The sequence below is a fragment of the Theropithecus gelada genome, chromosome 12 (assembly GCF_003255815.1).
Source record: "Theropithecus gelada isolate Dixy chromosome 12, Tgel_1.0, whole genome shotgun sequence".
NCBI classification, from domain to species: Eukaryota; Metazoa; Chordata; class Mammalia; order Primates; family Cercopithecidae; genus Theropithecus; species Theropithecus gelada.
The window spans coordinates 71,071,804-71,093,091 of NC_037680.1; positions in this window are offsets into that span (position 1 = coordinate 71,071,804).

The following is a 21,288-nucleotide window of genomic DNA, read 5'->3' on the forward strand; positions in this document are numbered from 1 at the left end:
GTGTGTGTCTTCTCAACCATTTTAATTTTTGTGTAAATTCTTAAATCAGCTTTATTAATTCCCACAAAAATATATTAAATCTTAATTAGTATTCAATTAATCCTTTTTGTTCTTCATCAAATTTGCCATATTTCTATAAATGCTATAAATATTTTCAAGAACAAATTTTAATATTGATAGATTCTTTTGAGTTTTGGGCTTATATTTCAAAAATTTTGCATTTTTTGTTTAGTTTATTTGCATTTAATTCTCTTTTTATTATCTAATCTCTTAAAATTAACACTTGTCACATTAGTTTATAGCTCTTTTCTAGTATTTTCATTTTATACTATAACTCTAACCATAGGGTTTGCTACAATCTTATTTTGTTATGTAATATTTATATTATCCTTTTGCTCAAATTTGTTTTGATCCATGGACTTTACATTTTTTTACAATTTTAGAATCTAGAGACAATTTCTAATAATTTTTCATCTCTAAGTTAATATTATTCAATACATAATCCTGGATATAGTACATTTGGCCAATATTAAGGGTGTACCTGAAAAACTTGTATCATTATTGAATGCCAATAAAATTCATTTTTAAGTGCATCATTGATTTATTTGTGCATGCTTATTCTATTAGTTATTGGCAGAGTATTTTTAAATTCCCTACTACGATTATGGGTGTGATTATTTCTTATTTACTTCTCTATTGTGTGTGTTCATATTATTAGATGCATACATATTTGAAATTGTTGTATCTTACTGGTAGATGGAACTTTTTATCTTAATACACTTGATTTTGTATCTTCAGTGTTGGGTCTTGATTGATAAGTCGATTATGTGTTTCAATTTCTATTTATTATTTTTGCTTTGGGCAATGAAACTGCCCTTGCAAAAATCATAACTGAGGAAATTATGACAGTGAAAGAGATCTGACCTAACTGACTCCATCTTGCTTCTAACCTCCAAACTGTCATTGTTCATTCCTGGGTGTAGGCCAAACTAACTTTGGGAGGAACTTGGTTTATAGTATAACTTTGAAACAAAGACAGTAACAGCCCTTTCCCAAAACAAAATCCCCTCTTGCCTGGGACTAAACAGCCTTCAGGACTTAATAAATTAGCCACAAAATTAAAAATTATACTTTATGAGTCACTGTTGTAAAACCTGAGATCAGCTCTTGAGATATTTTGCAGACTCTGCATTGCAATGTACCAGTTGACACCACCCAAATTGATAAGCTGGCTCATCTGGTCCTGTGACCCCCACCCAGGAACTGACTTAGTACAAGAGGACAGCTTCAACTCCATCAGCACTTTCCGGAGCCCTACCCACCAAATTATCCTTAAAAACCCCAAGCCCCGAACTTTTGGGGAGGTTGAGTAATAACTCCATTTCCCACGTAGTATGGCCAGCCTCATATCAGTCACACTCTTTACTGTTATGCAATGGTCTTGGTGAGTTGATTTTACATGTGCAATGAGTAGGAAGAATCTGATGGGCAGTTACCATAACATTCTCTTGTCTTTTCTTATTTTATTTCTCACTAAAGGATAAAAATTCGATATTTAAAATATAATTAATTTTAACTCTCAGGGATTTCTAATTTTATTTCTGACAAATGGCCAGGAGCACTAATAATAATAGACTATTTTAATATAATAGTAAGGATTAAGATTTTCCGCTGAACTTCAGTCTAATTAAGAGTGATACAATTTTCAGATCATTTTACACATATATTTTACACATTCAGAATCTCAATTCAAAGTGTGAATGGTTTGCAGCTAGGGTCAAACAACATAAAAAATGTCACAGACTGATGGCTTAAACAACAGAAACTTATTGTGTCACAATCTGTAGGCTAGAAGCCCAAGATCAAGATTCAGGGCAGTTTGCTTTCTGATGAGGTCTCCCTTCCTGACTTGTAAATAGCCATCTTCTTGCTATGTCCTCACGTGGATTTTTCTCCATATCTGCTTGTGGAGCAAGCCAGAGATCTGATTTGCCTTCCTTTTACAAGGACACCAATTCTATTGGATTAGGACTCTACCTCATTTAACCTTAACTACCTCCTTAGAGGCCCTATCCTTAAGCAGAGTCATACTGGGGGCTTTAGACTTTAACACATGAATTTTCAGGGGAGAACACAAAGATTCAGTCCATAGCAGTCTGTCCTTCTCCACAACCTCCCCCCAAATTATATCTTTTTCTCATGTAAAATATGCTTACTCTAACACAGCCCCCAAAGTTATAACTTATTCCATCATCAAGTCTAAATTTTGAAGTCCAAAGTCTCATCTAAACATAATCTAAATTGAGGGAAAATTCATCTCAGCTGTGAACCTGTGAAACCAGAAAAGTTATATGCTTCCAAATTACAGTGGTTGGAAATGCCTAGAATAGATAAATATTTCCATTCCAAAAGGGAGAAATCAGAAAAGAAATGGTGATTCATCACAAGAAAGCCCGAAACCAAGCAAGGCAAATTCCATTAGACATTAAGCTCAAGAATAATCCTTGTTTGTTTAATGCTCTACTATCCAAGTCCACTGGGATGGCAATATTACTCTTGTGGCTTTGTGGGATGCTTTTACTTTTTCAGCTTGGTAGGATATCCCAGCTCCCACGTCCGCATTGTTCTCTATGGTGAGGAGTGACTAGCCTGCTGAAATCTAGAAGGAAGCATCCTTTTTCCCTACTCCTATCCCATCCCTTCAAACTCACACTTCCCATCCCCATTTTCTCCAGCCTGCGGTGGGAGGGGCAGCCTTGATGATCTCTGAATAGCTACAGGGCCATTCTTCCCTTTTCTTAATGGAGAAGACACTTGTAGTCATCCTTCATTCCATTCTAATTTTTCGGTTTCCTTTAGTCTTAGCTGGCAGTGTTTCTGCTAGTACCATCCCTTTACTCCTAATTTATCCTGAGATGGCTGATTAAATCCATAGATCACATCCATACTAACTGCCTTATCAAATGGTTGTTCAGCCATGCCCTTGGTGCTCTCTCCAAACATGCTTCTTCATTTTTTATAATATGGATAGGCTGTGAATTTTCCAAATCTTAAATTCTGGTTCATTTTTCCTTAACAATTTCTTCATCAACCCATCTTTCTTCTCTCACATTTTACTGTAAACAATTAGGAGGACTCAAGTCACACCTTCAATGCTTTGCTTAGGAATCTTCTCTGCTAAACAGTTTTTTCACTCACAAGTTCACTTTCCATTAAACACTAGAACACAGTTTAGCAAAGTTCTTTGCCACTTTCTAAAAAGGATCATCTATTTATCAGTCTTTAGTAACCTGTTCCTCATTTTTGTAAGACTTCACAAGAATCAGCTTTCATATTCATATTTATACCAACATTCTATTCATAAGGATATAGGTATTCCTTATAAAGAAATAAAAGAAAGAAAATAAATATTTTCTTTATAATTCCCCTCTTTTCTTCCTGAGTCCTCACCAGAATCACCGTTAAGGTCTATATTTCTAACAGTAATCTGTTTTTTAAAAACTAGGCTATTTCTAGCATGCACCTCAAAACTCTTTCAACCCATCACCCAATTCCAGAGCTGCTTTCACACTTCTAGGTATTTGTTATGGCAGATTGTTATTGTATCCCACTTTTGGTACCTAAATCTGTACTAGTTTGCTAGGTAACACAATACCACAGACCTGGTGGCTTAAACAACAGAAATGTATTTACTCACTGTTCTGGAGGCCAGAAGTCCAAGATGTATGTTCCAGATGTTTTGGTTTCTGGGGAGGACTTTCTTTCTGGCTTGTGGACAGTTCTCGCTTTGTACTTGCATGGCCTTTCCTCATTGCATGAATCTTCAGAGAGGAAGAGCTTTGATCTCTCTTCCTCTTAGAAGAACACCAATTCTGTTGTATTAGGGCCTCACCCTTCTGACCTTATTTAACCTTAATTACCTCCTTATAGGCCCTGTCTCCAAATATAGTCATATTAAACACTAGTACTTTAATATATGAATTTTGGGGGAACTCAAAATTTCAGTCCATGATAATCAGGGTTGGCACCCCTTCACATTCTCACATTACTTTTTATTATTCTAGTACCAAGAGACTGTCACAATTTGCACATCTTCGGGGCATCCCAGCCTCCTGTGAAAGAATTAGCTAGTATTCCTGATATAAAACTCGGCATAAATGCCAATATTATCATTAAGCCTTTCATTCTTCTTCTGAATTTTGGCACACCCCGTGTAAGTATGCACACACACATATCTCTGTTTTGAATCAGAAAAGAGTTCTCAAACATTAGAGTTTATCAGAGATAAATTAAAGTAGTTTTTGCTGAAATTATGCATCCTCAAATAAAGGTAAGATATTAAAGTAATTCCCTGTTGAAATCTTAACCTACACTGGCTTGTGATAGTTCTTTCTCATAGCAAAGCTAAGCATTGTACATGAAATAATTTAGTATAAACAAGAAAGAAAGGCCAGTGGTAAAGAATATGATTTTAAAATGTATCTCTCATATATTATTAAGAGTAGGAACTAGAAACAAATTACCTGGGTTTTAATTTTAGCTCTGCTGTTTGTACCAACTGTGAGAGGTTAGGCAAATTACTTAATCTATTTGTAGCTAATTTTCCTTTTGTAAGTGAGTATAACAATCCTACTTCCTAGAGATGTCATGATACGTTATGAATATTAAATAAATCAAAATATGTAAAACCATTAGAACAATGTCTGGTACATAAAACATAAATGTATATAATTATTATTATTATGTTTAGCATGCTATTATTATTAGCATTATAATTATTATTTGGTTGATCAGAATAATCTAGAGGCACCTCTTCAGATGTTAGAAACATTCTAGTTTAATCATTAGTAAGATTCAAGTATTACTGCTAACTTTTTCTTAATGTTATTGAAATAATATACCATATTTTGCTCTTTATTGAGTGTGTACATTGATATGCTCTTTCATATATGTCTATTAATCTCTTCAGAATGTATTGATTTTTGTAGTTCAGGTTGAAGTGTATTTTGAGATTACTTATAATAACTTAATATTCCCATTGTTAGACAAGCTACTCTTTCTTTTATGGAAATAAACTTAAAATATTTATCTTAATTTATTTATTTTTTACATTAAAGCTTCATTATCTAGATCTTAGAACAATGCATGTGATCAAATTAAAAGACAAAGCCACAGAAAAGTTTCCCAGCCATGAGTGAAAATAAGGCTATAGAATACCAGGTTATATTAAATAACAGATACCCTTGTTGAATGATTATATGGACTTTTAAAAATACCACAGGGATCCCACAAATATATAAAATACATGTCAATAAAAAAATTAAATACATAAATTAAAAAAATCAAAGAGGCAAAAAAGGATAAAAAATAGAATGCAAAACACTTGACTACCACTCTCCACCTAAATATGAGAACAACTCATTCTCTTTAATCTATTATGAATTGAATGTTCTTTCTGTTGACAAAAGACTTAAAGCAATTTGGAACTTGTGATATACTCTTTGATTTCTGAAAAAGAAAACATTTAAAAAGCAAGTTCCCCAAAATATGCTATTAATAAATAGTCATATGGAAAACAGATAAAATGACTAAGACTAAAATGATGAAAAGGCAGAAAATGCATTTACAAGTACCTGTTCACAATAACACTGAGTTAGATTTTATATCATTGAGTTAACAAGTTAATATATATCAAGATATTTTCAAATTCCTTAACACTTTTTACAGCTGAAAATTAAATTTTAAAATAGTATGCCTTTCTATTGAAAAGAATAGAGAAACAATTTTTGTTACTATCTCTTGATCAAAAGTACATTATTGAGTTAAATAAAAATTGTGAGAACATATGACATATATTAGGTTTTGTGTTTGTTGTGGGAATTAAAAAACTATAAACATAAATTTATTAATATCTCCTGTCTTCTTTAATGTCATTTCATATCATTGGAAAATATATTTAATGTGTAATAGCTAAGACTCATAAAATAATGAATTTACTGTGAAAATAAAATATTTCAGAATACAAAATATAATAATCATACTTTCTATAGTGCATATATTTATATATACTTATGATTTTGATCTTAACACTATTGATAACAAACTAGATATCTGACAGATTGTGAAATATATTGATAATTTGGGGTATGGAATGTTATATTTTATTTTTGCATTTTATATTAACTGATTACATCATTCTTGAAATTGGTCATGTTACCATCTTCATTTTACATATTAAAAAATTATCTCCATGGGGATTAAATAACTTGCTCAATGTCACACCGGGTCCTGTCTTTAATGTCTGCTAATAACCATGTTACTTCAACTCATGGAGATAATATATTCATTTCTAATGTAATTCCCAGATCAATATTTCCTTTTTTATTTATTTATTTTTTTTTTTTTTGAGACAAGGTCTCACTTTGTTGCCCAGGCTGGAGTGCAGTGGTGCAATCATGGACTCACAGTCCACTGCAGCCCTGACCTCCTGGCTCAAGCAACTCCCTCCCTCTGCCTCCCAAATAGCTGGGACTCCAAGGGCTCCCTATGTTGCCCAGGCTGGTCTCGAACTCCTGTGCTCAAGTGAACCTCCCAAATCAGCCTCCCAAACTGCTGGTATTACAGGTGTGAGCCACTATGCCCCGACCAATATTTCTTTAATAACAACTGTCCCATCTCTGAATTTATTAGTCATTAAAGTAATTAAGACAAAAATGAAAAATATATTTTATATAGTCTACTTTCTCATGTATTTATTTTTTGAGATATAAGTCACATACTATAAAATATTCTTTTTAAAGTATACAATTCAGTGATTTTTAATATAGTCACAAAGTAGTGTAAACATTACCACAGCTAATTCCAGAAAATTTCCATCACCCTAAATGTAAGCCCTGTATACATTAGCAGTCATTCCTCATTGTCCCCCACACAGACCTAAGACACTGGCAAAAACTAATCTCCATTCTGTGTCTATCAATTTGCCTATTCTGGGCATTTCATATAAATGGAATCATAACATATGTGGCTTTTTTTTTTTATTTTTTCACTTAACGTTTTCAAATTCATCCATTGTAACATGTCTCAGAACTTCATTCCTTTTAATTGCAAATAATATTCCTTTGTATGGATATATATCATTTTATTTATCACTTCATCAGTTAATAAAGACATGAATAGTCTCCAACTTTTGTACAAGTTCTTGTACATACTATTTCAGTTCAGTATACGTCTTAGAGTAGAAATGCTGGCCATATAACTCTATGTTTAATATTTTGAGAAATATCCAAACTGTTTTCCAAAGTGGCTGCACCACTTTTCATTCTCACCAACAATTAGGAGGTTTCCATATTCTCCACATCCTTGTCATCATGTCTTTTTTATTTTTGCCATCCTGGTGGGTGTTTAGTTATATCTCATTATGGTTTTGATTTTCCTTATGGATAATGATGCTGAGCATCTTTTCATATGTTTATTGGCTATTTGTATGTTTTTGGAGAAATATCTGTTCAGATCCTCTTTCTAAACTTTTTTAAAAAAACATTATCAAGTTGTTAAGATTGTATATATAATGGATACACATTTCTTATTTGATATATAATCTAAAAATACCATCTCCCATTCTGTGTTTCTAGGTAATGTGGATTGCAGTTAAATCTTCTAATTTTCATGAATTCTATTTTTTCTTGTGCTTTTGGCATTATATCTAAAGTCATAAATATGAAATCCTGTGTTGTTCTTTAAGTTTTATAGTAGTAACTGATACATCTAGTTCTTTGATCAATTTTCAGTTCATTTTTGTATATGATGTGAAAATAAAAAATATATTCTTTTGCATATGGCTATCCAAATGTTCCAGAACCATTTGTTAAAAAGACAACTCTTTTCCCATTGAATGACTTTAGCACTCTTGTTAGAAAGCAATTAATTAAAGATGTTTGGGTTAATTTTTGGATTTTCAATTGTATTCTACTGATCTACACATCTATCAGTATGTCTTTTTTACTGTAGCTGTGCAGTAAATTTTTAAAGCTGCAACTGTGAGCCTTCCAAATTTGTTCTTTTTTAATACTGCTTTGGGCATTCTAAGTCCCTTGCATTTATTTCAATATTAATTTTAGGATTAGCTTGTCTATTTCTGCAAAAGACGAAAGTTGAGCTTTTGATAAAAATAGCATTAAGCCTATAGATCAATTTCTTCCCGTCCATGTATATGTGATATATTTTCATTTGTTTAGTATTCCATTGGTCTCTTTCAAGAATGTTTTGTAGTTGTCAATGTACAAGTCTTGCATGTCTTTGGTTAAATTTGTTCCTATGTGTTCTATTTTTTGATAGTACTATAAGTGGAATTCTTTTAATTTCAATTTTAGATCATTCATTGCTAGCTTGTAAAAATACATTCCATTTATGTATGTTCATCTTTTATCCTGCCACCTTGCTGAACATATTTATCAGCTCTAATAGTTTTTTTTTTTTTTTTTTTTTTTTTTGTTTTTTTTTTTTTTTTTTGTTTTTTTTTTTTTTTATTTAAAAAAAAAAAAAAAAAAAAACCAGACTTTTAAAATACTTCAAAGAGGTTTATTCTGAGCCAATATGTGTAACCAAAGACTGGAGAAACAGTCTCCAGAGGGCCTGAGAAAGTATACCCGAGGCAGTAGAATTAAAGTGTGGTTTTATACATTTTAAGAAGGCAAGAATTACATGCAAATTCATAAATCAATATGAAGGTATAACTTGCTTTGACTCAAAAAGGTGGGATATCTTGAGGCGAGTGCTTACAGGCTATAGGTATATTCTGAAATTCTTCAATGTGTAATCAGTTAAAGGTGTAATGATATGTCTAAAAATTTGGAATCAGCAGAAAGAAATGTTTTAAGTTAAGGTAAGGAGGTCTGTTAACCAATTCACTGCGTCAGAGTGACCTGAAGGGGTGTATGATTTAATCCTTGTCTAACGTGGCCTTTGGTCATATTTATAATTTGGTATTTCATTGTCATAAAGAATTTATTTTGTTAGTTTGATGATCTACATTTCAATATTAATGCTGGTCAGTTGTGTCTAAACTTCAAAAGAGAGGGAATGTAACTGTGTGTCCAGCCTCCCTTCCTGTCTTGTCTGGGAATCCATTTTTAAATTTTGTCCCCTTGGGCAAAATGGGTTCTGTTCAGTCAGTGGGGGTTAGAGTTTTATTTTTAGTTTACATTATAGAATAACATCATATGGAAATAGATAGTTTACATCTTCATTTCTAATTTCTACTTTTTTTCTTTTTCTTATCACGTAAGACATTTAAAAATGACATTTCTTAGTATTTTTCATCTAGATAGGTCCAAATAACATGTTGAGCTGATGGATCATATTGAAAATAATTTTAACATGTAAGCCATTTTGTAAACTGTTGATATAGGCGTTAAAGATAAATTATTTAGGCAGATAGTGAGGGTAAGGAAGTACTTAGTAAGGCTTTTATTTTAATAAAAAGCAGCCCCCAAACCATTTCTTTTCTAACAGAATGCAGCCTGAAAAGTCGAGCTTCAAGCATACATAACCAAGCTGGAAGCTTGCAGAGATGAATGCCAGCAGGTATACTAAAAGCCAGGTACACTCAACATGGCGATTTCTCGCTCCCTTCTCTTTGCCCGCGAAGCGTACAGTAAAGAGCAGACAAGTGAAAAGTCCATTTGTAAAATAAGATTAGGGCGGGGTTTACACAACCCTTTACACAAAGAAGGATTACATAGCCTTCTTTGTGTGCTATGTAAACGTCACAACTGGTGAAAGCAATCTGTGGGCCCTTTGTAAAATAGACACCACCTCCTCATACTTGCCTATAAAATCTGCTGCAGTTCGCTGCAGGCTGGCTTTTCTCTTTCAAGAGAGAGCGAGCTGCTCACTTCTCTTTTCTTCTGCCTATTAAACTTTCCAGTCCTTAACACACCCACAAGTGTCCGTGTCCTTAATCTTCTTGACATGAGATGATGAACCCCAGATACTTACCCCAGACAACATCACTTTATCTGTGGGCTCACTCAGGATCAGAACCAGAATGGAAGGTATAATCACTGGAGTGGTAAGAATGGGAGCGAACCTCAAATCTGTCCTTTAATTTTGAGGCTCTCAGCCTCCATTTTGGAATGAAAGCAAAGTAAATTCAAAATACTGGGCCCCCTTCAGCCATTTAAAAATGATTAGCATGGCTGCCAGCCTTACAAGACTCGGGGGACAAGCTTGCTGGGGAGAACATGGAGAATTCCCCAGTACCCACAGGTTGGAGGGTGTATTGGCCATGTTTGAACCACTTTCCTTTCATGGAGGACCTAGCCATCACGTGGGACTGGAAAAGGTCCTGGAGCAACTGAGGATTTCTGGCCGGGGCTACCCCTTGATGTTATCCAAAGGCTTCCGGACTGACCCCAGCCTTCGACCGGCAATGGGGTGTTGGCAACAGGATCTCCAATGTTCCTATCATAATTTGCTCCTTTTCTGTCCACAACTGCCATGTCTTCTATCCTTTCTCTGTATGGAATGCCATGGGAGTTTTCCACTTCAGGGGTAATCTTATTAGGCGAGATCAGGAAATTCCATAGTAACCAGAGATGTAGCTCAGAGGAATGCTGTTGTAATTTTCTAGAAACAGCGGGCCTGGGCACCACAGTGGCATCTCACTCTCCACCCTTGGTCTGGAGAGCATACAGCATGTCAAGGTTACTCTCTGACCTTGGTCTGAAGGGCACATGGCATTTCCAGATCACTCTCTGCCCGTGGTCTGGAAAGCACATGGCATGTCAAGTTCACTCTGACCTTGGTCTGGAAATCACATGGCATTTCAAGGTCAATAGCGCCACCTAGTGGAATAAAAATCATCTCCATGAGGCTCATTGTCAGTCCTTTACTGTAACACTGCAGCTTCTCAATTCTCCCTTTTGTGCCCCAATACTGTAAAACAGGCTCTATGCCCCTTCTGTGACGGGCAAGCCTCTGCCTTCAACAATTAGGAGGAAAATGTCCTCCAGAACTAAATTTTAGTTCTGATACTGTCCCTCAGCAGGAAAACTGCCATTAGGTCCGTATATTCCTTTAAGGCACCTATTCTGTCTCCAATTAAAACAGTACTTACTTAGTAAGGGGATTTTAAGTCCAGAAGTTAACCGGAAACATTCTCTAAGGGGAAACACCTTAGCATAGGCCATAATAGCAAGATATAGAATTAAATCTAGTACCCTCCCCCTCTGGAGCCTTGCCCAAAGACAACTATTAAATAGTCTTTCCCAAGATCCATTTTTCAGGGAGGCACATAGATCACACAAGTCTAGGAAGTCAAAGTAGAATCACAGGCGGAGAACTTGCTGCCTGGTTATGCATGACTAATCTCATCATGTAGTTTCTCTGGTTCCATAGCTTGAAGAGTCATGCCCATAACCATGGGCAGCACATTTAACAAGATGCTGGGATCCAGGAACCAAGGAGAGAAAACAGTAGGGGGAACACTCCCACTGTCTTCCTTTCCCCTCCTGGGACATACCAAAAGAAAGGAGACTAAAAGGACTCCTTTTTCTTGCTTCTCTTTCTAAATGGGTAACAGACCATCTTCAGTTTGCACCCCTCTGGAGTGCCTCCTGAAGCACAAGGACTCCTTTGACCCTGAGACTTTGAAGGAAAAGCAGCTCATTCTCTTTTTCACAAGGGCCTGGCCTTCTTACTAGACCTTTGCAAGCATTGCAAAATCAACCTAGCTCTTCTAGTAGTCATATCAGGCAGGCCTATAGAGAATGATTCCCCAAAGTTAGAGAAGCAACTTCCAGGGGAATAATATGAGGATCCTCCTTATTCAGCAAACCTCAAGCTCCCTTCTCATTACAGGACCTCAGGCAAATAAAGGGAGACATAGGCCAATTTTCTGACAATACTGATAGGTATATAGAAGCTTTCCACAATTTAACTTAGGTGTATGACCTCTCATGAAGGAATGTTATGCCATTCCTAAGCCAAATCCTAACAGCGGCTGAAAAACAGGCAACTCTGTAGGAAGCAGGGCATTTCAGAGATGAGCAATATGTCTCTTATAGTAGGTCAAAAAGGAAGAGAAAATAAGGAAAGTGAAGAAATAGAAAAATCATAATTCCCAATAGAAATAGAGGCAGAAACTGTTGACAGCCCTAAATTGAAACCCTCAAATGCAACTTCCAGATGCCCTGGCCCTGCCTGCCCCCATCCACATCGTCAGCTTCAGTTCTACCACCCAAACCCCAGATTTTTCTATGGTATTTTTACTTCCTTCTTTCACAGTTAAAAATGGCTTCTATCACTTCTTTTATAATGTTATTCCAGCCTGGGACAAGTTAATTTCCCCAAGACTTAAAATGCTTGGCTTAGAGTTGAGCGTGGGGGAAAGGAACCCAGAAGCCTCACATGCTGGCAAAAGAGTAAAAGGGTTTTTTTTACCAGTCGAGCTTTTGGCTTTTCTCTCTGTGAGAACTGCTAAAAGGGATAATAAGAATTATTGTTTATATTCTCTGTGAAGTTTTAATTAATGAAAAATGATGTGTGAGATTGGTCTTAAGCTATAGCCAATCTGGTGTACTTTGTTTGTCTTTCTTTATGGTTCTTTAAAAAGAAATTGGGGGAGGTAACTTAGGCTAGAATGCAGGCCCAGGACCCCATAAGCCTGCTGCTCAAGCCAGCTCAACAAAATGTTCAGTGACAAACTTGACTACAGCCCTCCATCTTGTTTAATGTCTTTGGGAACATGACCTGTAACCATGTGGCCATAGATTGTCTTAGTCTGTGCCATTTTACAATGGTGGTGATCTGGACGGGGTCGGCTGATCCATCAAGGGCAGGATTTACAAAATACCTTAAGCACTGATCTTGAGGGCAGTTTAGGGAGGGTCAAAAATCTTGTAGCCTTCAGCTGTGTCATTCCTCAGCTATGGTTTCTAACCTTGTGCCTAGTTTCTTGGTCTGGTCCCTGGGAAAGAGAGATATATATCTTTAGAAGGGGCCACTATCATCTCTGTTTTGGACTCTAAACTGCAAACCAGGCTTCTCTCAGCATTTGTTCAGCCTATGGCCAGGGCTGGGCAGGGACAGCTTGGGGACTGGAAGCAAGATGTAGTTGGTTGGGTTGGATGTCTTTCACTGTTTCAGTCATGGTTTTGAAATGGCATTTTCAAAAGCTGCTTACAGTCCCTTTGAAAAACACCTCCTACACTCGTGGCTAAGTCATGACCTAATTAAGGCTTGTTGTAATGTTCAAAAGCCAAAACTCTTAACTGCTTGGCATGGCTAAAGTCAAGTAACAAGGGATTAAAATATATTTTTTTAAATAGTGCTCAGCTTAATTAAAAATTATATCCAAGTTATAGGTATATTTAAAAGGCTTCTTTTTTTCTTCTTGGATCTTGTTTTTCTGGAAAAAGGTTATCATTTTTTCTTTTCTTTTCAGTCAACTTAAGTATTTTTCTCCATTTTTTTGTCTTGCCACTCCTCACACACACAAGAGCGTCCCTAAGACAACTTCTGGTAGCCTGGAACTCCTTGGGAAAAAAAGAGGAGGTGCCACATACCCTGTTTTGAGAAAAAAAAATCTCCGTTTTCCTCATGAAACCCAAGGAATTAAAAGTGAATGCATGTCTCTCAAAATCAAAGGCCCCATTGTGTTTTGCATTGTTTTCTCTGACAGCATTGAGTTTTGGGGGTATCAAATGACTTTGCATTGCGAGAGAGCTTTCGTGTGTAATAACCATGTAGGAAATATACTTTGAATGATGGCTAATAGTAATGATGGATGGATACTTAACCCTTTGCACATTAGAATCAGAGAAGCATGCTATTGGCCACCTGAAAGATACGAAAACATCCTCACCCCCATTAAGAGATGAGGAGACTCCCATGAGGGAGAATGGGCTGGTTATAAAATGGGCTGATTGGCTCTGGTTTTCCTTGAAATCAAATGTATGGTAGAAGCACTCCACCATCTTCTCTTATATTATCTCCCTCCTTTGAGGGATCCGAGATCCAGTATAAAATGGCACCCTTAATTTTGGGGATCTGTGTTTGTCTTCAGCGGTGCCTGCTTATTAGACCTTAAAAATGCTTGCTTTCCTGGCCCTGTTTCTCCAAGCTCTACCCTGAAGCTAGTAATCCAATTAAGAAAGTAGCAAATAAAACATCTTGCAAGTGCTGAATCTTTTGCCTGTCTGTGTATATATGTGTGTTGTGTGTAATGTCTATAAAAAGAGCTCTAATTATTGAGATAAAGAAAAATAAGCTCTTAAAATATTTTTAAAGAAAAAATAAAAGCCGTAATGCCTTTTAGTTCACATGACTTTAATCTTTAAGACATACAAATAGTCTTAAGGATTATTGGTAAAATACAAGTGTCATCAAAATGTAAACAGGTGATATCATTTAAGTAAGATACTAGGTTTGCTAAGTGTGTCAAGGTTGTAAAGTACCTGTTTCACAACTTGGTAAGGCCTCAGGATTTATGAAATTAACCGCTATGCTGAATAAAAGTCAGACTTTGTGCCTAGTACATAATCAAAACAATGTACCAGGTTTCACACTAAAGTTAAAATTTGCTAAAAGTTACCATCATAACACGTAATTTAAACTACTAAAAATAAATTTACATGCAAAGTGTGTAAAATCAGTGGAGTGTATTTTCTAGTAAAAGATTATGAGAAGGCTTGGAAATGTAAAATTGTGCCTAGTCATAAATTAGTGTCTTAAATTAGATAAGAAAGCTGAAGGTTTAAGCAAGTTATATAAAGATTGTAAAAATTAATCTGGCAAAAATCCCATGTGTAAACATTAACTAAATTCAAAAGAGTATTATTTGGTATTTTCATGAATAGAGCATTGAAATAAAAGCACAACAAGATTGTCTTAAGATACAAACCTGCTCTTTAACAAAACGGTTATAAAAGGTTTGTAAAGATTTCAGCTCATGGTCAAATTGATTAAAACTAAATGGAATTGTCTATAAGGTTTAATTAAAAACTTGGGTTAACATTAATAAACTAATGCAAGGGTAAAATTTCTCTTTGAGCAGAATTTTCATGTACTAGTAAAGACTAATGAACAGTTTTTGACTTTTGGGTCGTTTTGGCAAAATGAATAATTTATGGTAATCTGGAATTCTATTTCATGACATCAAGTATTTTAAACTGTTAACATTTAACAGCCTTCTCAAAATCAAACTTCAAGTTTCAAAATTGTCTTTCCTAATGCCTGGCTTTCTGGAGGGTTCAGATGGCCCTTGAAGCATCCACAGGATTATTTGACATGTTTAGTCACATGGGATTGTCAAAATGATGTTCAATCTTCTTTAAGTTATATTTTGGTAAATAATACTAACATGTTCCAAAATTGTATGGTATTTCTAAAATTCTAATGCCTGGGTATATGCTATCAATCATAATTAAGGTTGTTATGTGAAGCTATTGTAAACCACGAAGATAACAAAACTTCTTTGTCAGTCATGTTTTTAATTGCAACTACCCTGAAAATATTGTCATTCACAGACAATTGTCTTGCTTTGTTCTTTCTCAAAAAATGGTTTATAATCAAGCTATAGAATGTTAACAGGTGTTCTCAAATGCAGGGTTTTAATAGTTTAGATGACTGTCACTTTGTAATAGAAAAAAATGTAAAAAACTCACGAAGAGCTAAAGTGTTCATAAAGACCAAGCAAAACAAGAGTTTTGACTAAAATCAGAAAGCTAAAGCAACCTTCTTGACTTTTGCTTGAAATATTGCTGATCCTTGTTTTGTTTTTCAGAGTCAAGGACACTACTTTGAACTATTTAAGTCTTTAATAATTAAATAGAGTATACTCCTGTGAACAAAATTTGGAGCTTCTTTGTTTCTCTCTGCCTGGTTCCTCTAGAATTTGGAAACTGAGTATTCTCAACATGTGGCAATATAGTTATTTGCGTCAGTGTAATAAAAATCTATTTTTCTTTTGCAGAAGGACATAATTGTAAAACCAAACCAAAACAAAACAAAACAAAAAAACTGGTTGTTTTACCAAGATCTTGACTCGAAGAATATGTTTCCCTTTAAAGAATAAAGTTTGACTTGTAGAGCCAATAAAAGCTCCTTGGGGAAGACTGGCCTCATACCTTATCTACACAGCCCCCTTACAGGGTTCCTGACCTGTGTTCAGTAAAGAATGTCACTTTCTAACAGGTCCAGGAGCTCCAAGTTTATTTTGGGAACTTAAGAGAAAAGGATCAAACAACTCACAGGTATTTGAGGATACAAACCCATGGTTTGGCTCAGCTTTAAAAAGTCTTACATAAAATTCCATGTGAAACAGAGTTCCATCAAAGCCAATCCAAAAGGCCTATGTAGAAATAATTATTCTTGCTGCACTTTATGTAAATAACCAGGCCAAGTGTAAAACTAAAGTTTATTCTACAAACAACAGAGTCCTATCATAACTTGTTTTTACCAAAAAATGAGGACTGGAAAATAAATATGCTCCAAAGCTTATTATACATTTGTCATTAAATTCTAGTCTCATTTGTTGCTTTTAAATTTTTTTGCCTACAATTTAGACTGATCTTGCTTATTCCTGTGAATCAAGTAATGATCTCCTGCAGCTCAGAAGAAACAAACTGGGATGGTTAAAGTAAAAATCTGAATCAATATGCTAGTTCTGGGCAATTATCCTGCAATTGCTGTCAGGTGATGAAAGTGAGTAGGGAGCCCATAACTTGGAGGTTTCATTGTTTGGGAAAATAAAACCAAGGAACTGCATAGACCTCCAAATGAAAATTCTGTATCTTGGCAAGTAAAATTTTGGATGAAAATAATCTATTACATCACTTTTGCAGGAATTGCTATACTCTATGATTTGAAGTAAAGCTATGCATGGTAGCCCCTTCTAACTGAAATATTGGGCAGAGTTTCCATTGCTGTAGTATTTGCTTAATTATTATTCTTTTAGCAGGGATTATAATTACCAATAAAAAAGAAGTGTTAAAATTTTACTATCACTGAGTCTGTTAGGACTTTTTATTGGGTTTGATAATATGTTGCTTCTCAGCTATGCAAGGAAGGTTATAAAGAAAAGAAATTGTGTGTAAGAAAGGATCTTGTATGGTAAATTCTTGCCCTAAAAAAATTAAATGGTTGTTTAAAGATAGTGATGTATAGGACAAGTCAGAAAATTTAAGCATATCATAGATGGTCTGTGAAAGTCATGAAAGGATTAATAATTGCAGGAAAAATTTAGCCAAGATTAACACTAAAGTTAGTCTAACCACTCGATCTAATGTTGCTTACCCTAAAAACAATGTTTCTTTTATATACACATTTCAACAGAATCTGGTGGAGACAAACCAGTATTACAACCCATCAGAAAGGCTGACAGCAATCAAACTCCAAATGGTACTGCAGACAGAAGCATGCATGGACATGCCTTTCTTCTGAGGACCCTTAGATCTACCCCAGGAGGAGGCCTAGCTGCTGTTCCACATATGACTCCCCTTTTCAGCAGGAAGTGGCCAGAAAGAGTCATAGTCCAACATCCCCTAACAACAGTTAGGATTACCACTCCTAAGGTAGAAATTATATAGAATTTCAAAAGAAATGATTTAGGCAGATAGTGAGGGTAAGGAAGTCCTCAGTAAGGCTTTTATTTTCATAAAAAGCGCCCCCAAACCATTTCTTTTCTAACAGAAAGGAGCCTCAAAAGTCAAGCTGCAAGCATAGGTAAGGAAGCTGGAAGCTTGCATAGATGAATGCCGGCAGCTATACTAAAAGCTCCAGGTACACCCAACGTGGTGATTTCCCCCCCTTTCTCTTTGCTAGCCACGTGTACAGTAAGGAGCAGACAAGATGGTGCTGGCCAAGTATAAAGCCCATTTGCATAATAAGATTAGGGTGGGGAAACCAACCTTACCTGCATACTATGTAAACATCACACCTGGTCAAACCAGTCTGTGGGCTTTATGTAAATCAGACACCACCTCCTCAATCCTGGCTATAAAATACGCCATGGTCCGCCACAGGCCAACTTTTTCCTTTCAGATAGCTCTCTCTTGCCAGAGAGAGAGCTGCTCATCTCTCTCCTTTCTTCTGCCTATTAATCTTTCCAGTCACCACCCACACACATGTGTCCATGTCCTTAATCATCATGACATGAGACAACAAACCCTGGGTATGTGCCCCAGACAACAATGCTACTTCACTGTCACACAAAAAATCTCCCGTATGCAATATTTCTCTTTCTTCTTTTTTATGGAGACATTGTTGGTCTTCAACAAAGATAGTTGAGTTATAATGGAAGGTGCCAGTATCTCTCTGTCACTTCTTGTAGCAATCCTGTCTACAAGGAACGTTGGATTTTCATTAGTAAGTACTAACCTGTTTATGTGTCACTAAACTGTGGTTTTGGCATTGTTTGTTGATACAGATAGCGAGAGTGGCAGGAAGCAGACAAATGCCTAGGCAGATAGGGGTGGATCCCTGGTGAAACCCCACCTCTAAATCGAAGAAATTTAAAGCCTGAAAGCCAAGATACAAGTTAAATCCTTGGCAGACTGCAAACTTCCCATTTGGTGTGCTTTTCTCTGCTTAATCCCCACCCTTCACCAACTTCATATATACCTACCCTTTCCTAAATGGTTTTCTACACTGTTGTGCCCACCTTTGAGTGGTGTCTTCACTTTAAACTTTTTTGCACACTTACAAACCAGTCAGGATGCACTCCCCATTCTGAGTCCATAAAAGATCTGGACCCAGCCACATGGAGGACTTTTCCACCTTCTGTTAGGGGGACCACCCCCACATCCTCTCTCTGCTGAAAGCTGTTTCATCACTCAAAAAACTTCTTCTCTGCCCTCCTTACCCTTCAATGTCCAATGTATCCTCATTCTTCTTGGGTGCAGTACAAGAGCTCAGAAACTGCTGAATGTGGGTACAATATATAACACAGGTGAGCTGGGGCACACCAGTATGGCCTGGGGCCTGGGCGAGGCATTGCTGGCCAGAGGTCCCTGGCTTGCAAAATGATGGAGAAGAAAAATCCTACATCAGTAGCATTTTTACTAAAATCCAGCTTTATTTTAACAATTTTCTAAGTCGAGCTTGTCAACCCATGGCATGTGGGCTGTATGTACCTCAGGACGGCTTTGAGCGCAGCCCAACACAAAATCATAAACTTTCTTCAAACATTATGAGTTTTGTTGTTGTTGTTCTTGTTGTTGTTGTTGCTAGCTCATCAGCTATTGTTAGTGTTCGTTTATTTTACGTGTGGCCCAAGACAATTCTTATTCTTCTAGTGTGGCTTAGGGAAGCCAAGATTGAACAACCCTGGTCTAAATGCACTGAAGCAAATAAAAAATTCAGCCTCTCCCTAAGTTGTCTAATCCCTATGTGTATGTTTTTATGCTTGATGGCACCCTACAGATTGCTGAGGCTGTATTTAGCTTTTCTCTTTCTTTTTCTTTTGTGTGGTTCAAAGTGTGTAATTTCAACTGTTCTGATTTCAACAAGTTCACTGATTCTTTCTTCTCCTAGCCCAAATCTGCTAATAAGTCTCTTTAGTAAATACGTTATTAGATGTGTCAACTAGTATTTATTTCTGTTTGGATATTTTTAATGATTTCTATATTTTTATATGTTCTATTTGGTGAGACATCATACTTCTACTTTCCTTTTGTTCTTCAGACATAGTTTCTTTTATTTCTTTGCAGTTGCATTTATAACTGTTGATTCAAAATAATTGTCTCGTAAGCAGGGCCATGGTGACATGTGCCTGTGTTCACGCCTACTCATGAGGTTGCAGCAGGAGGATTTCTTGATCCCAGGAATTCAACATTAACCTGGGCAACATAGCTAGAACCTGTCTCAAAAACAAAACAAAATAAAATACTTGTCCTGGAAGTCCGATGTCTTTACTTCCTTAGGGAAAGTTTCTATTGACATTTCCCGCTCCCCCAATATTGACCATACATTCTTTTCTTTATATGTCTCATAATTTTTTTGAGAATTAAAAATTTTACAACAGTGTGATAACTGTGGAAATCAGATTCTCCCCACTCTCTAGGTTTCTTCTCATTACTATTATTGTTTTTGGTTTTGCTGCTGCTACATGTTTGTTTGTTGAATTTCCTGAACAACTTTTCTAATGTCTGTATGCTTTGTCATGTGTAATCACTAAAGTCTCTACTCAATTTCGCTAATGTGATCATCTAATAATTAGAGAAAGATTTTTCAAAAATGCAGTGGACAAAGAAGTCTCCCAGATTTGAGGATGGGTTTAGGTGTGTATTTTGACATGCTTTCAATATGTAGACAGGCAGTTTACTTCTCTGCTTAGTCTTCACTTAATGTTTGTGCAGAGTCTAAAAGTCAATCAGAGATGAGAGATAAGGGCCTTCTCAGGTACATGCATGCCTCACAGATGTTGCAGGTTAAATTCAAGACCACTGAAATAAAGAGAGTATCTTAATAAAGTGAAGTACACAAAGTTTTTGGTTTCCTTGTGCATATAAAAGTTATATTTACACTATACTGTAGTCTATTAAATATGCAATAACATTACATCTAAAATATATACATACTTTAATTAAAAATATTGCTTCAAAATGCTAATGATCATCTAAGCCTTCCGTGAGTCATAATGTTTCTGCTAGTGGAGTGTGTTGCCTCAGTGTTGATGGCTGCTGACTGATCAAGGTGGTGGCTGCTAAAGGTTGGGGTGGTTGGCACAATTTCTTAAAATAAGACAATGAAGTTTGCCTCTTAGGTTGACTCTTTCATGAAAGATTTTTCTGTATTATGCAAAGCCGCTCTATATCATTTTACCCACAGTAGAATTTCTTTCAGAATTGGAGTCAATCCTCTCAAGCATTGCCACTGCTTTATCAGCTAAGTTTATGTAATATTGTAAATTCTTTGTTGTCTTTTCAGCAATGTTTACAGCATCTTCACCAGAAGTAGTTTCCTATCTCCAGAAATCACTTTCTTTGCTCATCTATATGAAGCAACTTCCCATCCATTTAAGTTTTATCAGTAGATTGCAGTAATTCAGCCACATCTTCAAGCTGAACTTCTAATTATATTTGCCTTGCTATTTCTACTTCATCTGGATTTACTTTTTCTCCTGAAGTCTTGAACTACTCAAAGTCATCCATGAAGGTTAAAATCAACTTCTTAGAAGGGTCTTTTAATATTGATACTTTAACCTCCTGCTATGAATTATGAATGTTCTTTATTGTTTTTATTTTATTTTATTTTTCTTTTCTTTTCTTTCTTTTTTTTTTTTTT